This window comes from Hyla sarda, chromosome 9 (genome assembly GCF_029499605.1).
Source record: "Hyla sarda isolate aHylSar1 chromosome 9, aHylSar1.hap1, whole genome shotgun sequence".
In the NCBI taxonomy this organism is placed as follows: domain Eukaryota; kingdom Metazoa; phylum Chordata; class Amphibia; order Anura; family Hylidae; genus Hyla; species Hyla sarda.
Genome location: NC_079197.1, coordinates 151,962,052 through 151,975,793, shown reverse-complemented (window position 1 = coordinate 151,975,793; position 13,742 = coordinate 151,962,052). Strand labels below are relative to the sequence as shown.

The 13,742-nt window shown below is 43.0% G+C and overlaps 33 non-coding genes across 33 annotated transcripts; 20 read left to right on the top strand and 13 right to left on the bottom strand.

Annotated features, from left to right (window-relative positions):
- Positions 1–116: 116 nt before the first annotated feature.
- Positions 117–226, top strand: TRNAL-CAA (transfer RNA leucine (anticodon CAA)). The gene is made up of 2 exons: positions 117–154; positions 181–226. It is a non-coding gene; the product is annotated as a tRNA-Leu (tRNA).
- Positions 227–660: 434 nt separating this feature from the next.
- TRNAL-CAA (transfer RNA leucine (anticodon CAA)) lies at positions 661–770 on the top strand. The gene is made up of 2 exons: positions 661–698; positions 725–770. It is a non-coding gene; the product is annotated as a tRNA-Leu (tRNA).
- A 430-nt stretch (positions 771–1,200) lies between these two features.
- Positions 1,201–1,310, top strand: TRNAL-CAA (transfer RNA leucine (anticodon CAA)). Its single transcript has 2 exons — positions 1,201–1,238; positions 1,265–1,310. It is a non-coding gene; the product is annotated as a tRNA-Leu (tRNA).
- A 120-nt stretch (positions 1,311–1,430) lies between these two features.
- TRNAR-UCG (transfer RNA arginine (anticodon UCG)) lies at positions 1,431–1,503 on the bottom strand. Its single transcript has one exon. It is a non-coding gene; the product is annotated as a tRNA-Arg (tRNA).
- A 787-nt stretch (positions 1,504–2,290) lies between these two features.
- TRNAL-CAA (transfer RNA leucine (anticodon CAA)) lies at positions 2,291–2,400 on the top strand. Its single transcript has 2 exons — positions 2,291–2,328; positions 2,355–2,400. It is a non-coding gene; the product is annotated as a tRNA-Leu (tRNA).
- Positions 2,401–3,347: 947 nt separating this feature from the next.
- Positions 3,348–3,457, top strand: TRNAL-CAA (transfer RNA leucine (anticodon CAA)). The gene is made up of 2 exons: positions 3,348–3,385; positions 3,412–3,457. It is a non-coding gene; the product is annotated as a tRNA-Leu (tRNA).
- A 114-nt stretch (positions 3,458–3,571) lies between these two features.
- On the bottom strand, positions 3,572–3,644 carry TRNAR-UCG (transfer RNA arginine (anticodon UCG)). Its single transcript has one exon. It is a non-coding gene; the product is annotated as a tRNA-Arg (tRNA).
- Positions 3,645–3,886: 242 nt separating this feature from the next.
- On the top strand, positions 3,887–3,996 carry TRNAL-CAA (transfer RNA leucine (anticodon CAA)). Its single transcript has 2 exons — positions 3,887–3,924; positions 3,951–3,996. It is a non-coding gene; the product is annotated as a tRNA-Leu (tRNA).
- A 120-nt stretch (positions 3,997–4,116) lies between these two features.
- Positions 4,117–4,189, bottom strand: TRNAR-UCG (transfer RNA arginine (anticodon UCG)). Its single transcript has one exon. It is a non-coding gene; the product is annotated as a tRNA-Arg (tRNA).
- Positions 4,190–4,976: 787 nt separating this feature from the next.
- On the top strand, positions 4,977–5,086 carry TRNAL-CAA (transfer RNA leucine (anticodon CAA)). Its single transcript has 2 exons — positions 4,977–5,014; positions 5,041–5,086. It is a non-coding gene; the product is annotated as a tRNA-Leu (tRNA).
- Positions 5,087–5,206: 120 nt separating this feature from the next.
- Positions 5,207–5,279, bottom strand: TRNAR-UCG (transfer RNA arginine (anticodon UCG)). The gene has a single exon. It is a non-coding gene; the product is annotated as a tRNA-Arg (tRNA).
- A 242-nt stretch (positions 5,280–5,521) lies between these two features.
- Positions 5,522–5,631, top strand: TRNAL-CAA (transfer RNA leucine (anticodon CAA)). The gene is made up of 2 exons: positions 5,522–5,559; positions 5,586–5,631. It is a non-coding gene; the product is annotated as a tRNA-Leu (tRNA).
- Positions 5,632–5,745: 114 nt separating this feature from the next.
- Positions 5,746–5,818, bottom strand: TRNAR-UCG (transfer RNA arginine (anticodon UCG)). Its single transcript has one exon. It is a non-coding gene; the product is annotated as a tRNA-Arg (tRNA).
- Positions 5,819–6,605: 787 nt separating this feature from the next.
- On the top strand, positions 6,606–6,715 carry TRNAL-CAA (transfer RNA leucine (anticodon CAA)). Its single transcript has 2 exons — positions 6,606–6,643; positions 6,670–6,715. It is a non-coding gene; the product is annotated as a tRNA-Leu (tRNA).
- A 116-nt stretch (positions 6,716–6,831) lies between these two features.
- On the bottom strand, positions 6,832–6,904 carry TRNAR-UCG (transfer RNA arginine (anticodon UCG)). The gene has a single exon. It is a non-coding gene; the product is annotated as a tRNA-Arg (tRNA).
- Positions 6,905–7,151: 247 nt separating this feature from the next.
- On the top strand, positions 7,152–7,261 carry TRNAL-CAA (transfer RNA leucine (anticodon CAA)). Its single transcript has 2 exons — positions 7,152–7,189; positions 7,216–7,261. It is a non-coding gene; the product is annotated as a tRNA-Leu (tRNA).
- Positions 7,262–7,381: 120 nt separating this feature from the next.
- TRNAR-UCG (transfer RNA arginine (anticodon UCG)) lies at positions 7,382–7,454 on the bottom strand. Its single transcript has one exon. It is a non-coding gene; the product is annotated as a tRNA-Arg (tRNA).
- Positions 7,455–7,695: 241 nt separating this feature from the next.
- TRNAL-CAA (transfer RNA leucine (anticodon CAA)) lies at positions 7,696–7,805 on the top strand. Its single transcript has 2 exons — positions 7,696–7,733; positions 7,760–7,805. It is a non-coding gene; the product is annotated as a tRNA-Leu (tRNA).
- A 431-nt stretch (positions 7,806–8,236) lies between these two features.
- Positions 8,237–8,346, top strand: TRNAL-CAA (transfer RNA leucine (anticodon CAA)). The gene is made up of 2 exons: positions 8,237–8,274; positions 8,301–8,346. It is a non-coding gene; the product is annotated as a tRNA-Leu (tRNA).
- Positions 8,347–8,466: 120 nt separating this feature from the next.
- TRNAR-UCG (transfer RNA arginine (anticodon UCG)) lies at positions 8,467–8,539 on the bottom strand. Its single transcript has one exon. It is a non-coding gene; the product is annotated as a tRNA-Arg (tRNA).
- Positions 8,540–8,780: 241 nt separating this feature from the next.
- Positions 8,781–8,890, top strand: TRNAL-CAA (transfer RNA leucine (anticodon CAA)). Its single transcript has 2 exons — positions 8,781–8,818; positions 8,845–8,890. It is a non-coding gene; the product is annotated as a tRNA-Leu (tRNA).
- Positions 8,891–9,004: 114 nt separating this feature from the next.
- On the bottom strand, positions 9,005–9,077 carry TRNAR-UCG (transfer RNA arginine (anticodon UCG)). The gene has a single exon. It is a non-coding gene; the product is annotated as a tRNA-Arg (tRNA).
- A 242-nt stretch (positions 9,078–9,319) lies between these two features.
- On the top strand, positions 9,320–9,429 carry TRNAL-CAA (transfer RNA leucine (anticodon CAA)). The gene is made up of 2 exons: positions 9,320–9,357; positions 9,384–9,429. It is a non-coding gene; the product is annotated as a tRNA-Leu (tRNA).
- Positions 9,430–9,864: 435 nt separating this feature from the next.
- TRNAL-CAA (transfer RNA leucine (anticodon CAA)) lies at positions 9,865–9,974 on the top strand. The gene is made up of 2 exons: positions 9,865–9,902; positions 9,929–9,974. It is a non-coding gene; the product is annotated as a tRNA-Leu (tRNA).
- A 431-nt stretch (positions 9,975–10,405) lies between these two features.
- On the top strand, positions 10,406–10,515 carry TRNAL-CAA (transfer RNA leucine (anticodon CAA)). Its single transcript has 2 exons — positions 10,406–10,443; positions 10,470–10,515. It is a non-coding gene; the product is annotated as a tRNA-Leu (tRNA).
- A 120-nt stretch (positions 10,516–10,635) lies between these two features.
- Positions 10,636–10,708, bottom strand: TRNAR-UCG (transfer RNA arginine (anticodon UCG)). The gene has a single exon. It is a non-coding gene; the product is annotated as a tRNA-Arg (tRNA).
- A 241-nt stretch (positions 10,709–10,949) lies between these two features.
- On the top strand, positions 10,950–11,059 carry TRNAL-CAA (transfer RNA leucine (anticodon CAA)). Its single transcript has 2 exons — positions 10,950–10,987; positions 11,014–11,059. It is a non-coding gene; the product is annotated as a tRNA-Leu (tRNA).
- Positions 11,060–11,173: 114 nt separating this feature from the next.
- TRNAQ-UUG (transfer RNA glutamine (anticodon UUG)) lies at positions 11,174–11,246 on the bottom strand. Its single transcript has one exon. It is a non-coding gene; the product is annotated as a tRNA-Gln (tRNA).
- A 242-nt stretch (positions 11,247–11,488) lies between these two features.
- Positions 11,489–11,600, top strand: TRNAL-CAA (transfer RNA leucine (anticodon CAA)). Its single transcript has 2 exons — positions 11,489–11,526; positions 11,555–11,600. It is a non-coding gene; the product is annotated as a tRNA-Leu (tRNA).
- A 120-nt stretch (positions 11,601–11,720) lies between these two features.
- TRNAR-UCG (transfer RNA arginine (anticodon UCG)) lies at positions 11,721–11,793 on the bottom strand. The gene has a single exon. It is a non-coding gene; the product is annotated as a tRNA-Arg (tRNA).
- A 473-nt stretch (positions 11,794–12,266) lies between these two features.
- Positions 12,267–12,339, bottom strand: TRNAR-UCG (transfer RNA arginine (anticodon UCG)). Its single transcript has one exon. It is a non-coding gene; the product is annotated as a tRNA-Arg (tRNA).
- Positions 12,340–12,581: 242 nt separating this feature from the next.
- On the top strand, positions 12,582–12,691 carry TRNAL-CAA (transfer RNA leucine (anticodon CAA)). The gene is made up of 2 exons: positions 12,582–12,619; positions 12,646–12,691. It is a non-coding gene; the product is annotated as a tRNA-Leu (tRNA).
- Positions 12,692–13,121: 430 nt separating this feature from the next.
- Positions 13,122–13,231, top strand: TRNAL-CAA (transfer RNA leucine (anticodon CAA)). The gene is made up of 2 exons: positions 13,122–13,159; positions 13,186–13,231. It is a non-coding gene; the product is annotated as a tRNA-Leu (tRNA).
- Positions 13,232–13,742: the final 511 nt, after the last annotated feature.

Sequence of the window (13,742 nt, the reverse complement as noted above, 5' to 3'; positions counted from 1 at the left end):
TTTCTCTCTCTAATCAACAAACATTGATATTCTTCATCCTCCGACTATAACAAAGGGATATTTAACATTTTTAGTGTTCCCAAGGGGGAAGAGGAAAAGGTAAGGAAGCTGTGTTTGTCAGGATGGCCGAGTGGTCTAAGGCGCCAGACTCAAGAGTAGTTTCTTCCCCATATTTGGGTGTTCTGGTCTCCAGCTGGAGGCGTGGGTTCAAATCCCACTTCTGACAATGTGTTTTTGGCCTAAGACACGGTCACGTGCCTCTAACTGATATTTTACTTTTAGGAGTCATGAGAGCACATTCTTACGAACGTTAAAAGGAGATGAACACGTCAACCAAGTGCCACTGCGACCACGAAGGGACTCGAACCCTCAATCTGCTGATCCGAAGTCAGACGCCTTATCCATTAGGCACACGGTCCTGACTGGTTGGCCAATGTTAAGGATTCCGAACTACTTTAAAACTATCCAAGATTAATTACAATGTGTAATAGATGAGTTCCACTTATCACTGATCTCCCACTTCTGAAAAAAAAAAAGATTGCTGTTTCTCTCTCTAATCAACAAACATTGATATTCTTCATTCTCCGACAATAACAAAGGGATATTTAACATTTTTAGTGTTCCCAAGGGGGAAGAGGAAAGGGTATGGTAGCTGTGTTTGTCAGGATGGCTGAGTGGTCTAAGGCGCCAGACTCAAGAGTAGTTTCTTCCCCATACTTGGGTGTTCTGGTCTCCAGATGGAGGCGTGGGTTCAAATCCCACTTCTGACAATGTGTTTTTGGCCTAAGACACGGTCACGTGCCTCTAACTGATATTCTACTTTTAGGAGTCATGAGAACACATTCTTACGAACGTTAAAAGAGGAAATGAACACGTCAACCAAATGCGACCACACGGGACTCGAACCCTCAATCTTCTGATTCGAAGTCAGACGCCTTATCCATTAGGCCACGCGGTCTTGTTTGGTTGGCTTGCGTTAAGGATTTCGAACCACTTTAAATCGATCCAAGATGAACTACAATGTGTAAAAGATGATTTCCACTTATCACTGATCTCCCACTTCTGAAAAAAAAAGAGATTGCTGTTTCTCTCTCTAATCAACAAACATTGATATTCTTCATCCTCCGACTATAACAAAGGGATATTTAACATTTTTAGTGTTCCCAAGGGGGAAGAGGAAAAGGTAAGGAAGCTGTGTTTGTCAGGATGGCCGAGTGGTCTAAGGCGCCAGACTCAAGAGTAGTTTCTTCCCCATACTTGGGTGTTCTGGTCTCCAGATGGAGGCGTGGGTTCAAATCCCACTTCTGACAATGTGTTTATGGCCTAAGACACGGTCACGTGCCTCTAACTGATATTTTACTTTTAGGAGTCATGAGAGCACATTCTTACGAACGTTAAAAGGAGATGAACACATCAACCAAGTGCCACTGCGACCACGAAGGGACTCAAACCCTCAATCTTCTGATTCGAAGTCAGACGCCTTATCCATTAGGCCACACGGTCCTGACTGGTTGGCCCGAGTTAAGGATTCCGAACTACTTTAAAACTATCCAAGATTAATTACAATGTGTAAAAGATGATTTCCACTTATCACTGATCTCCCACTTCTGAAAAAAAAAAAAGATTGCTGTTTCTCTCTCTAATCAACAAACATTGATATTCCTCATTCTCCGACAATAACAAAGGGATATTTATAATTTTTAGTGTTCCCAAGGGGGAAGAGGAAAAGATACGGTAGCTGTGTTAGTCAGGATGGCCGAGTGGTCTAAGGTGCCAAACTCAAGAGAAGTTTCTTCCCCATATTTGGGTGTTCTGGTCTCCAGATGGAGGCGTGGGTTCAAATCCCACTTCTGACAATGCGTTTTTGGCCTAAGACACGGTCACATGCCTCTAACTGATATTTTACTTTTAGGAGTCATGAGAGCACATTCTTACGAACGTTAAAAGGAGATGAACACGTCAACCAAGTGCCACTGCGACCACGAAGGGACTCAAACCCTCAATTTTCTGATCCGAAGTCAGACGCCTTATCCATTAGGCCACACGGTCCTGACTGGTTGGCTCATGTTAAGGATTCCGAACTACTTTAAAACTATCCAAGATTAATTACAATGTGTAAAAGATGATTTCCACTTATCACTGATCTCCCACTTCTGAAAAAAAAAAAGATTGCTGTTTCTCTCTCTAATCAACAAACATTGATATTCTTCATTCTCCGACAATAACAAAGGGATATTTAACATTTTTAGTGTTCCCAAGGGGAAGAGGAAAAGGTTCGGTAGCTGTGTTTGTCAGGATGGCCGAGTGGTCTAAGGCGCCAGACTCAAGAGTAGTTTCTTCCCCATACTTGGGTGTTCTGGTCTCCAGATGGAGGCGTGGGTTCAAATCCCACTTCTGACAATGCGTTTTTGGCCTAAGACACGGTCACATGCCTCTAACTGATATTCTACTTTTAGGAGTCATGAGAGCACATTCTTACGAACGTTAAAAGAGGAAATGAACAAGTCAACCAAATGCGACCACAAGGGACTCAAACCCTCAATCTTCTGATCCGAAGTCAGACGCCTTATCCATTAGGCCATGCGGTCTTGTTTGGTTGACCTGCGTTAAGGATTTCGAACCACTTTAAAGCGATCCAAGATGAACTACAATGTGTAAAAGATGATTTCCATTTATCACTGATCTCCCAACTCTGAAAAAAAAAAGATTGCTGTTTCTCTCTCTAATCAACAAACATTGATATTCTTCATCCTCCGACTATAACAAAGGGATATTTAACATTTATAGTGTTCCCAAGGGGGAAGAGGAAAAGGTAAGGAAGCTGTGTTTGTCAGGATGGCCGAGTGGTCTAAGGCGCCAGACTCAAGAGTAGTTTCTTCCCCATACTTGGGTGTTCTGGTCTCCAGATCACCCAAGTATGTGTTTTTGGCCTAAGACACGGTCACGTGCCTCTAACTGATATTCTACTTTTAGGAGTCATGAGAGCACATTCTTACGAACGTTAAAAGAGGAAATGAACACGTCAACCAAATGCGACCACACGGGACTCGAACCCTCAATCTTCTGATTCGAAGTCAGACGCCTTATCCATTAGGCCACGCGGTCTTGTTTGGTTGGCTTGCGTTAAGGATTTCGAACCACTTTAAATCGATCCAAGATGAACTACAATGTGTAAAAGATGATTTCCACTTATCACTGATCTCCCACTTCTGAAAAAAAAAGAGATTGCTGTTTCTCTCTCTAATCAACAAACATTGATATTCTTCATCCTCCGACTATAACAAAGGGATATTTAACATTTTTAGTGTTCCCAAGGGGGAAGAGGAAACGGTAAGGAAGCTGTGTTTGTCAGGATGGCCGAGTGGTCTAAGGCGCCAGACTCAAGAGTAGTTTCTTCCCCATATTTGGGTGTTCTGGTCTCCAGCTGGAGGCGTGGGTTCAAATCCCACTTCTGACAATGTGTTTTTGGCCTAAGACACGGTCTAGTGCCTCTAACTGACTTTTTACTTTTAGGAGTCATGAGAGCACATTCTTACGAACGTTAAAAGGAGATGAACACGTCAACCAAATGCGACCACGAAGGGACTCGAACCCTCAATCTTCTGATTCGAAGTCAGACGCCTTATCCATTAGGCCACACGGTCTTGTTTGGTTGGCCTGCGTTAAGGATTTCGAACAACTTCAAAGCGATCCAAGATGAACTACAATGTGTAAAACATGATTTCCACTTATCACTGATCTCCCACTTCTGAAAAAAAAAGAGATTGCTGTTTCTCTCTCTAATCAACAAACATTGATATTCTTCATTCTCCGACAATAACAAAGGGATATTTAACATTTTTAGTGTTCCCAAGGGGGAAGAGGAAAGGGTATGGTAGCTGTGTTTGTCAGGATGGCCGAGTGGTCTAAGGCGCCAGACTCAAGAGTAGTTTCTTCCCCATACTTGGGTGTTCTGGTCTCCAGATGGAGGCGTGGGTTCAAATCCCACTTCTGACAATGTGTTTTTGGCCTAAGACACGGTCACGTGCCTCTAACTGATATTTTACTTTTAGGAGTCATGAGAGCACATTCTTACGAACGTTAAAAGGAGATGAACACATCAACCAAGTGCCACTGCGACCACGAAGGGACTCGAACCCTCAATCTTCTGATTCGAAGTCAGACGCCTTATCCATTAGGCCACACGGTCCTGACTGGTTGGCCCGAGTTAAGGATTCCGAACTACTTTAAAACTATCCAAGATTAATTACAATGTGTAAAAGATGATTTCCACTTATCACTGATCTCCCACTTCTGAAAAAAAAAAAAGATTGCTGTTTCTCTCTCTAATCAACAAACATTGATATTCCTCATTCTCCGACAATAACAAAGGGATATTTATAATTTTTAGTGTTCCCAAGGGGGAAGAGGAAAAGATACGGTAGCTGTGTTAGTCAGGATGGCCGAGTGGTCTAAGGTGCCAAACTCAAGAGAAGTTTCTTCCCCATATTTGGGTGTTCTGGTCTCCAGATGGAGGCGTGGGTTCAAATCCCACTTCTGACAATGCGTTTTTGGCCTAAGACACGGTCACATGCCTCTAACTGATATTTTACTTTTAGGAGTCATGAGAGCACATTCTTACGAACGTTAAAAGGAGATGAACACGTCAACCAAGTGCCACTGCGACCACGAAGGGACTCAAACCCTCAATTTTCTGATCCGAAGTCAGACGCCTTATCCATTAGGCCACACGGTCCTGACTGGTTGGCTCATGTTAAGGATTCCGAACTACTTTAAAACTATCCAAGATTAATTACAATGTGTAAAAGATGATTTCCACTTATCACTGATCTCCCACTTCTGAAAAAAAAAAAGATTGCTGTTTCTCTCTCTAATCAACAAACATTGATATTCTTCATTCTCCGACAATAACAAAGGGATATTTAACATTTTTAGTGTTCCCAAGGGGAAGAGGAAAAGGTTCGGTAGCTGTGTTTGTCAGGATGGCCGAGTGGTCTAAGGCGCCAGACTCAAGAGTAGTTTCTTCCCCATACTTGGGTGTTCTGGTCTCCAGATGGAGGCGTGGGTTCAAATCCCACTTCTGACAATGCGTTTTTGGCCTAAGACACGGTCACGTGCCTCTAACTGATATTTTACTTTTAGGAGTCATGAGAGCACATTCTTACGAACGTTAAAAGGAGATGAACATGTCAACCAAGTGCCACTGCGACCACGAAGGGACTCGAACCCTCAATCTTCTGATTCGAAGTCAGACGCCTTATCCATTAGGCCACACGGTCTTGTTTGGTTGGCCTGCGTTAAGGATTTCGAACCACTTTAAAGCGATCCAAGATGAACTACAATGTGTAAAAGATGATTTCCACTTATCACTGATCTCCCACTTCTGAAAAAAAAAAAGATTGCTGTTTCTCTCTCTAATCAACAAACATTGATATTCTTCATTCTCCGACAATAACAAAGGGATATTTAACATTTTTAGTGTTCCCAAGGGGGAAGAGTAAATGGTACAGTAGCTGTGTTTGTCAGGATGGCCGAGTGGTCTAAGGTGCCAGACTCAAGAGTAGTTTCTTCCCCATACTTGGGTGTTCTGGTCTCCAGATGGAGGCGTGGGTTCAAATCCCACTTCTGACTATGCGTTTTTGGCCTAAGACACGGTCACGTGCCTCTAACTGACTTTTTACTTTTAGGAGTCATGAGAGCACATTCTTACGAACGTTAAAAGGAGATGAACACGTCAACCAAATGCGACCACGAAGGGACTCGAACCCTCAATCTTCTGATTCGAAGTCAGACACCTTATCCATTAGGCCACGCGGTCTTGTTTGGTTGGCCATCGTTAAGGATTTCGAACCACTTTAAAGCGATCCAAGATGAACTACAATGTGTAAAAGATGATTTCCACTTATCACTGATCTCCCACTTCTGAAAAAAAAAGAGATTGCTGTTTCTCTCTCTAATCAACAAACATTGATATTCTTCATCCTCCGACTATAACAAAGGGATATTTAACATTTATAGTGTTCCCAAGGGGGAAGAGGAAAAGGTAAGGAAGCTGTGTTTGTCTGGATGGCCGAGTGGTCTAAGGCGCCAGACTCAAGAGTAGTTTCTTCCCCATACTTGGGTGTTCTGGTCTCCAGATGGAGGCGTGGGTTCAAATCCCACTTCTGACAATGCGTTTTTGGCCTAAGACACGGTCACGTGCCTCTAACTGATATTTTACTTTTAGGAGTCATGAGAGCACATTCTTACGAACGTTAAAAGGAGATGAACATGTCAACCAAGTGCCACTGCGACCACGAAGGGACTCCAACCCTCAATCTTCTGATCCGAAGTCAGACGCCTTATCCATTAGGCCACGCGGTCTTGTTTGGTTGGCCTGCGTTAAGGATTTCGAACCACTTTAAAGCGATCCAAGATGAACTACAATGTGTAAAAGATGATTTCCACTTATCACTGATCTCCCACTTCTGAAAAAAAAAAAGATTGCTGTTTCTCTCTCTAATCAACAAACATTGATATTCTTCATTCTCCGACAATAACAAAGGGATATTTAACATTTTTAGTGTTCCCAAGGGGGAAGAGGAAATGGTACAGTAGCTGTGTTTGTCAGGATGGCCGAGTGGTCTAAGGCGCCAGACTCAAGAGTAGTTTCTTCCCCATACTTGGGTGTTCTGGTCTCCAGATGGAGGCGTGGGTTCAAATCCCACTTCTGACAATGCGTTTTTGGCCTAAGACACGGTCACGTGCCTCTAACTGATATTCTACTTTTAGGAGTCATGAGAGCACATTCTTACGAACGTTAAAAGAGGAAATGAACACGTCAACCAAATGCGACCACGAAGGGACTCGAACCCTCAATCTTCTGATTCGAAGTCAGACACCTTATCCATTAGGCCACGCGGTCTTGTTTGGTTGGCCTGCGTTAAGGATTTCGAACCACTTTAAAGCGATCCAAGATGAACTACAATGTGTAAAAGATGATTTCCACTTATCACTGATCTCCCACTTCTGAAAAAAAAAGAGATTGCTGTTTCTCTCTCTAATCAACAAACATTGATATTCTTCATCCTCCGACTATAACAAAGGGATATTTAACATTTATAGTGTTCCCAAGGGGGAAGAGGAAAAGCAAAGGAAAGGAAGCTGTGTTTGTCAGGATGGCCGAGTGGTCTAAGGCGCCAGACTCAAGAGTAGTTTCTTCCCCATACTTGGGTGTTCTGGTCTCCAGATGGAGGCGTGGGTTCAAATCCCACTTCTGACAATGTGTTTTTAGCCTAAGACACGGTGACGTGCCTCTAACTGATATTTTACTTTTAGGAGTCATGAGAGCACATTCTTACGAACGTTAAAAGGAGATGAACACGTCAACCAAGTGCCACTGCGACCACGAAGGGACTCAAACCCTCAATCTTCTGATCCGAAGTCAGACGCCTTATCCATTAGGCCACACGGTCCTGACTGGTTGGCTCATGTTAAGGATTCCGAACTACTTTAAAACTATCCAAGATTAATTACAATGTGTAAAAGATGATTTCCACTTATCACTGATCTCCCACTTCTGAAAAAAAAAAGATTGCTGTTTCTCTCTCTAATCAACAAACATTGATATTCTTCATTCTCCGACAATAACAAAGGGATATTTAACATTTTTAGTGTTCCCAAGGGGGAAGAGGAAAAGGTACGGTGGCTGTGTTTGTCAGGATGGCCGAGTGGTCTAAGGCGCCAGACTCAAGAGTAGTTTCTTCCCCATACTTGGGTGTTCTGGTCTTCAGATGGAGGCGTGGGTTCAAATCCCACTTCTGACAATGCGTTTTTGGCCTAAGACACGGTCACGTGCCTCTAACTGATATTCTACTTTTAGGAGTCATGAGAGCACATTCTTACGAACGTTAAAAGAGGAAATGAACAAGTCAACCAAATGCGACCACAAGGGACTCGAACCCTCAATCTTCTGATTCGAAGTCAGACGCCTTATCCATTAGGCCACGCGGTCTTGTTTGGTTGGCCTGCATTAAGGATTTCGAACCACTTTAAAGCGATCCAAGATGAACTACAATGTGTAAAAGATGATTTCCACTTATCACTGATCTCCCACTTCTGAAGAAAAAAAGAGATTGCTGTTTCTCTCTCTAATCAACAAACATTGATATTCTTCATTCTCCGACAATAACAAAGGGATATTTAACATTTTTAGTGTTCCCAAGGGGGAAGAGGAAAAGATACGCTAGCTGTGTTTGTCAGGATGGCCGAGTGGTCTAAGGCGCCAGACTCAAGAGTAGTTTCTTCCCCATACTTGGGTGTTTTGGTCTCCAGATGGAGGCGTGGGTTCAAATCCCACTTCTGACAATGCGTTTTTGGCCTAAGACACGGTCACGTGCCTCTAACTGATATTTTACTTTTAGGAGTCATGAGAGCACATTCTTACGAACGTTAAAAGTAGATGAACACATCAACCAAGTGCCACTGCGACCACGAAGGGACTCGAACCCTCAATCTTCTGATCCGAAGTCAGACGCCTTATCCATTAGGCCACGCGGTCTTGTTTGGTTGGCCTGCGTTTAGGATTTCGAACCACTTTAAAGCGATCCAAGATGAACTACAATGTGTAAAAGATGATTTCCATTTATCACTGATCTCCCAACTCTGAAAAAAAAAAGATTGCTGTTTCTCTCTCTAATCAACAAACATTGATATTCTTCATCCTCCGACTATAACAAAGGTATATTTAACATTTTTAGTGTTCCCAAGGGGGAAGAGGAAAAGGTAAGGAAGCTGTGTTTGTCAGGATGGCCGAGTGGTCTAAGGCGCCAGACTCAAGAGTAGTTTCTTCCCCATACTTGGGTGTTCTGGTCTCCAGATGGAGGCGTGGGTTCAAATCCCACTTCTGACAATGCGTTTTTGGCCTAAGACACGGTCACGTGCCTCTAACTGACATTTTACTTTTAGGAGTCATGAGAGCACATTCTTACGAACGTTAAAAGGAGATGAACACGTCAACCAAATGCGACCACGAAGGGACTCGAACCCTCAATCTTCTGATTCGAAGTCAGACGCCTTATCCATTAGGCCACGCGGTCTTGTTTGGTTGGCCTGCGTTAAGGATTTCGAACCACTTTAAAGCGATCCAAGATGAACTACAATGTGTAAAAGATGATTTCCACTTATCACTGATCTCCCACTTCTGAAAAAAAAAGAGATTGCTGTTTCTCTCTCTAATCAACAAACATTGATATTCTTCATCCTCCGACTATAACAAAGGGATATTTAACATTTATAGTGTTCCCAAGGGGGAAGAGGAAAAGGTAAGGAAGCTGTGTTTGTCAGGATGGCCGAGTGGTCTAAGGCGCCAGACTCAAGAGTAGTTTCTTCCCCATACTTGGGTGTTCTGGTCTCCAGATGGAGGCGTGGGTTCAAATCCCACTTCTGACAATGCGTTTTTGGCCTAAGACACGGTCACGTGCCTCTAACTGATATTTTACTTTTAGGAGTCATGAGAGCACATTCTTACGAACGTTAAAAGTAGATGAACACATCAACCAAGTGCCACTGCGACCACGAAGGGACTCAAACCCTCAATCTTCTGATCCAAAGTCAGACGCCTTATCCATTAGGCCACACGGTCCTGACTGGTTGGCTCATGTTAAGGATTCCGAACTACTTTAAAACTATCCAAGATTAATTACAATGTGTAAAAGATGATTTTCACTTATCACTGATCTCCCACTTCTGAAAAAAAAAAAGATTGCTGTTTCTCTCTCTAATCAACAAACATTGATATTCTTCATTCTCCGACAATAACAAAGGGATATTTAACATTTTTAGTGTTCCCAAGGGGGAAGAGGAAAAGGTACGGTGGCTGTGTTTGTCAGGATGGCCGAGTGGTCTAAGGCGCCAGACTCAAGAGTAGTTTCTTCCCCATACTTGGGTGTTCTGGTCTTCAGATGGAGGCGTGGGTTCAAATCCCACTTCTGACAATGCGTTTTTGGCCTAAGACACGGTCACGTGCCTCTAACTGATATTCTACTTTTAGGAGTCATGAGAGCACATTCTTACGAACGTTAAAAGAGGAAATGAACAAGTCAACCAAATGCGACCACAAGGGACTCGAACCCTCAATCTTCTGATTCGAAGTCAGACGCCTTATCCATTAGGCCACGCGGTCTTGTTTGGTTGGCCTGCATTAAGGATTTCGAACCACTTTAAAGCGATCCAAGATGAACTACAATGTGTAAAAGATGATTTCCACTTATCACTGATCTCCCACTTCTGAAGAAAAAAAGAGATTGCTGTTTCTCTCTCTAATCAACAAACATTGATATTCTTCATTCTCCGACAATAACAAAGGGATATTTAACATTTTTAGTGTTCCCAAGGGGGAAGAGGAAAAGATACGCTAGCTGTGTTTGTCAGGATGGCCGAGTGGTCTAAGGCGCCAGACTCAAGAGTAGTTTCTTCCCCATACTTGGGTGTTTTGGTCTCCAGATGGAGGCGTGGGTTCAAATCCCACTTCTGACAATGCGTTTTTGGCCTAACACACGGTCACGTGCCTCTAACTGATATTTTACTTTTAGGAGTCATGAGAGCACATTCTTACGAACGTTAAAAGTAGATGAACACATCAACCAAGTGCCACTGCGACCACGAAGGGACTCGAACCCTCAATCTTCTGATCCGAAGTCAGACGCCTTATCCATTAGGCCACGCGGTCTTGTTTGGTTGGCCTGCGTTTAGGATTTCGAACCACTTTAAAGCGATCCAAGATGAACTACAATGTGTAAAAGATGATTTCCATTTATCACTGATCTCCCAACTCTGAAAAAAAAAAGATTGCTGTTTCTCTCTCTAATCAACAAACATTGATATTCTTCATCCTCCGACTATAACAAAGGTATATTTAACATTTTTAGTGTTCCCAAGGGGGAAGAGGAAAAGGTAAGGAAGCTGTGTTTGTCAGGATGGCCGAGTGGTCTAAGGCGCCAGACTCAAGAGTAGTTTCTTCCCCATACTTGCGTGTTCTGGTCTCCAGATGGAGGCGTGGGTTCAAATCCCACTTCTGACAATGCGTTTTTGGCCTAAGACACGGTCACGTGCCTCTAACTGACATTTTACTTTTAGTAGTCATGAGAGCACATTCTTACGAACGTTAAAAGGAGATGAACACGTCAACCAAATGCGACCACGAAGGGACTCGAACCCTCAATCTTCTGATTCAAAGTCAGACGCCTTATCCATTAGGCCACGCGGTCTTGTTTGGTTGGCCTGCGTTAAGGATTTCGAACCACTTTAAAGTGATCCAAGATGAACTACAATGTGTAAAAGATGATTTCCACTTATCACTGATCTCCCACTTCTGAAAAAAAAAGAGATTGCTGTTTCTCTCTCTAATCAACAAACATTGATATTCTTCATCCTCCGACTATAACAAAGGGATATTTAACATTTATAGTGTTCCCAAGGGGGAAGAGGAAAATGTAAGGAAGCTGTGTTTGTCAGGATGGCCGAGTGGTCTAAGGCGCCAGACTCAAGAGTAGTTTTTTTTCCCCATACTTGGGTGTTCTGGTCTCCAGATGGAGGCGTGGGTTCAAATCCCACTTCTGACAATGTGTTTTTGGCCTAAGACACGGTCACGTGCCTCTAACTGATATTTTACTTTTAGGAGTCATGAGAGCACATTCTTACGAACGTTAAAAGGAGATGAACACGTCAACCAAGTGCCACTGCGACCACGAAGGGACTCGAACCCTCAATCTTCTGATCCGAAGTCAGACGCCTTATCCATTAGGCCACACGGTCCTGACTGGTTGGCCCGTGTTAAGGATTCCGAACTACTTTAAAACTATCCAAGATTAATTACAATGTGTAAAAGATGATTTCCACTTATCACTGATCTCCCACTTCTGAAAAAAAAAAAAGATTGCTGTTTCTCTCTCTAATCAACAAACATTGATATTCCTCATTCTCCGACAATAACAAAGGGATATTTAAAATTTTTAGTGTTCCCAAGGGGGAAGAGGAAAAGATACGGTAGCTGTGTTAGTCAGGATGGCAGAGTGGTCTAAGGTGCCAAACTCAAGAGTAGTTTCTTCCCCATACTTGGGTGTTCTGGTCTCCAGATGGAGGCGTGGGTTCAAATCCCACTTCTGACAATGCGTTTTTGGCCTAAGACACGGTCACGTGCCTCTAACTGATATTTTACTTTTAGGAGTCATGAGAGCACATTCTTACGAACGTTAAAAGGAGATGAACACGTCAACCAAGTGCCACTGCGACCACGAAGGGACTCAAACCCTCAATCTTCTGATCCGAAGTCAGACGCCTTATCCATTAGGCCACACGGTCCTGACTGGTTGGCTCATGTTAAGGATTCCGAACTACTTTAAAACTATCCAAGATTAATTACAATGTGTAAAAGATGATTTCCACTTATCACTGATCTCCCACTTCTGAAAAAAAAAAAGATTGCTGTTTCTCTCTCTAATCAACAAACATTGATATTCTTCATTCTCCGACAATAACAAAGGGATATTTAACATTTTTAGTGTTCCCAAGAGGGAAGAGGAAAAGGTACGGTGGCTGTGTTTGTCAGGATGGCCGAGTGGTCTAAGGCGCCAGACTCAAGAGTAGTTTCTTCCCCATACTTGGGTGTTCTGGTCTTCAGATGGAGGCGTGGGTTCAAATCCCACTTCTGACAATGCGTTTTTGGCCTAAGACACGGTCACGTGCCTCTAACTGATATTCTACTTTTAGGAGTCATGAGAGCACATTCTTACGAACGTTAAAAGAGGAAATGAACAAGTCAACCAAATGCGACCACAAGGGACTCGAACCCTCAATCTTCTGATTCGAAGTCAGACGCCTTATCCATTAGGCCACACGGTCCTGACTGGTTGGCTCATGTTAAGGATTCCGAACTACTTTAAAACTATCCAAGATTAATTACAATGTGTAAAAGATGATTTCCACTTATCACTGATCTCCCACTTCTGAAAAAAAAAAAGATTGCTGTTTCTCTCTCTAATCAACAAACATTGATATTCTTCATTCTCCGACAATAACAAAGGGATATTTAACATTTTTAGTGTTCCCAAGGGGGAAGAGGAAAAGGTACGGTGGCTGTGTTTGTCAGGATGGCCGAGTGGTCTAAGGCGCCAGACTCAAGAGTAGTTTCTTCCCCATACTTGGGTGTTCTGGTCTTCAGATGGAGGCGTGGGTTCAAATCCCACTTCTGACAATGCGTTTTTGGCCTAAGACACGGTCACGTGCCTCTAACTGATATTCTACTTTTCGGAGTCATGAGAGCACATTCTTACGAACGTTAAAAGAGGAAATGAACAAGTTAACCAAATGCGACCACAAGGGACTCGAACCCTCAATCTTCTGATTCGAAGTCAGACGCCTTATCCATTAGGCCACGCGGTCTTGTTTGGTTGGCCTGCGTTAAGGATTTCGAACCACTTTAAAGCGATCCAAGATGAACTACAATGTGTAAAAGATGATTTCCACTTATCACTGATCTCCCACTTCTGAAGAAAAAAAGAGATTGCTGTTTCTCTCTCTAATCAACAAACATTGATATTCTTCATTCTCCGACAATAACAAAGGGATATTTAACATTTTTAGTGTTCCCAAGGGGGAAGAGGAAAAGATACGCTAGCTGTGTTTGTCAGGATGGCCGAGTGGTCTAAGGCGCCAGACTCAAGAGTAGTTTCTTCCCCATACTTGGGTGTTTTGGTCTCCAGATG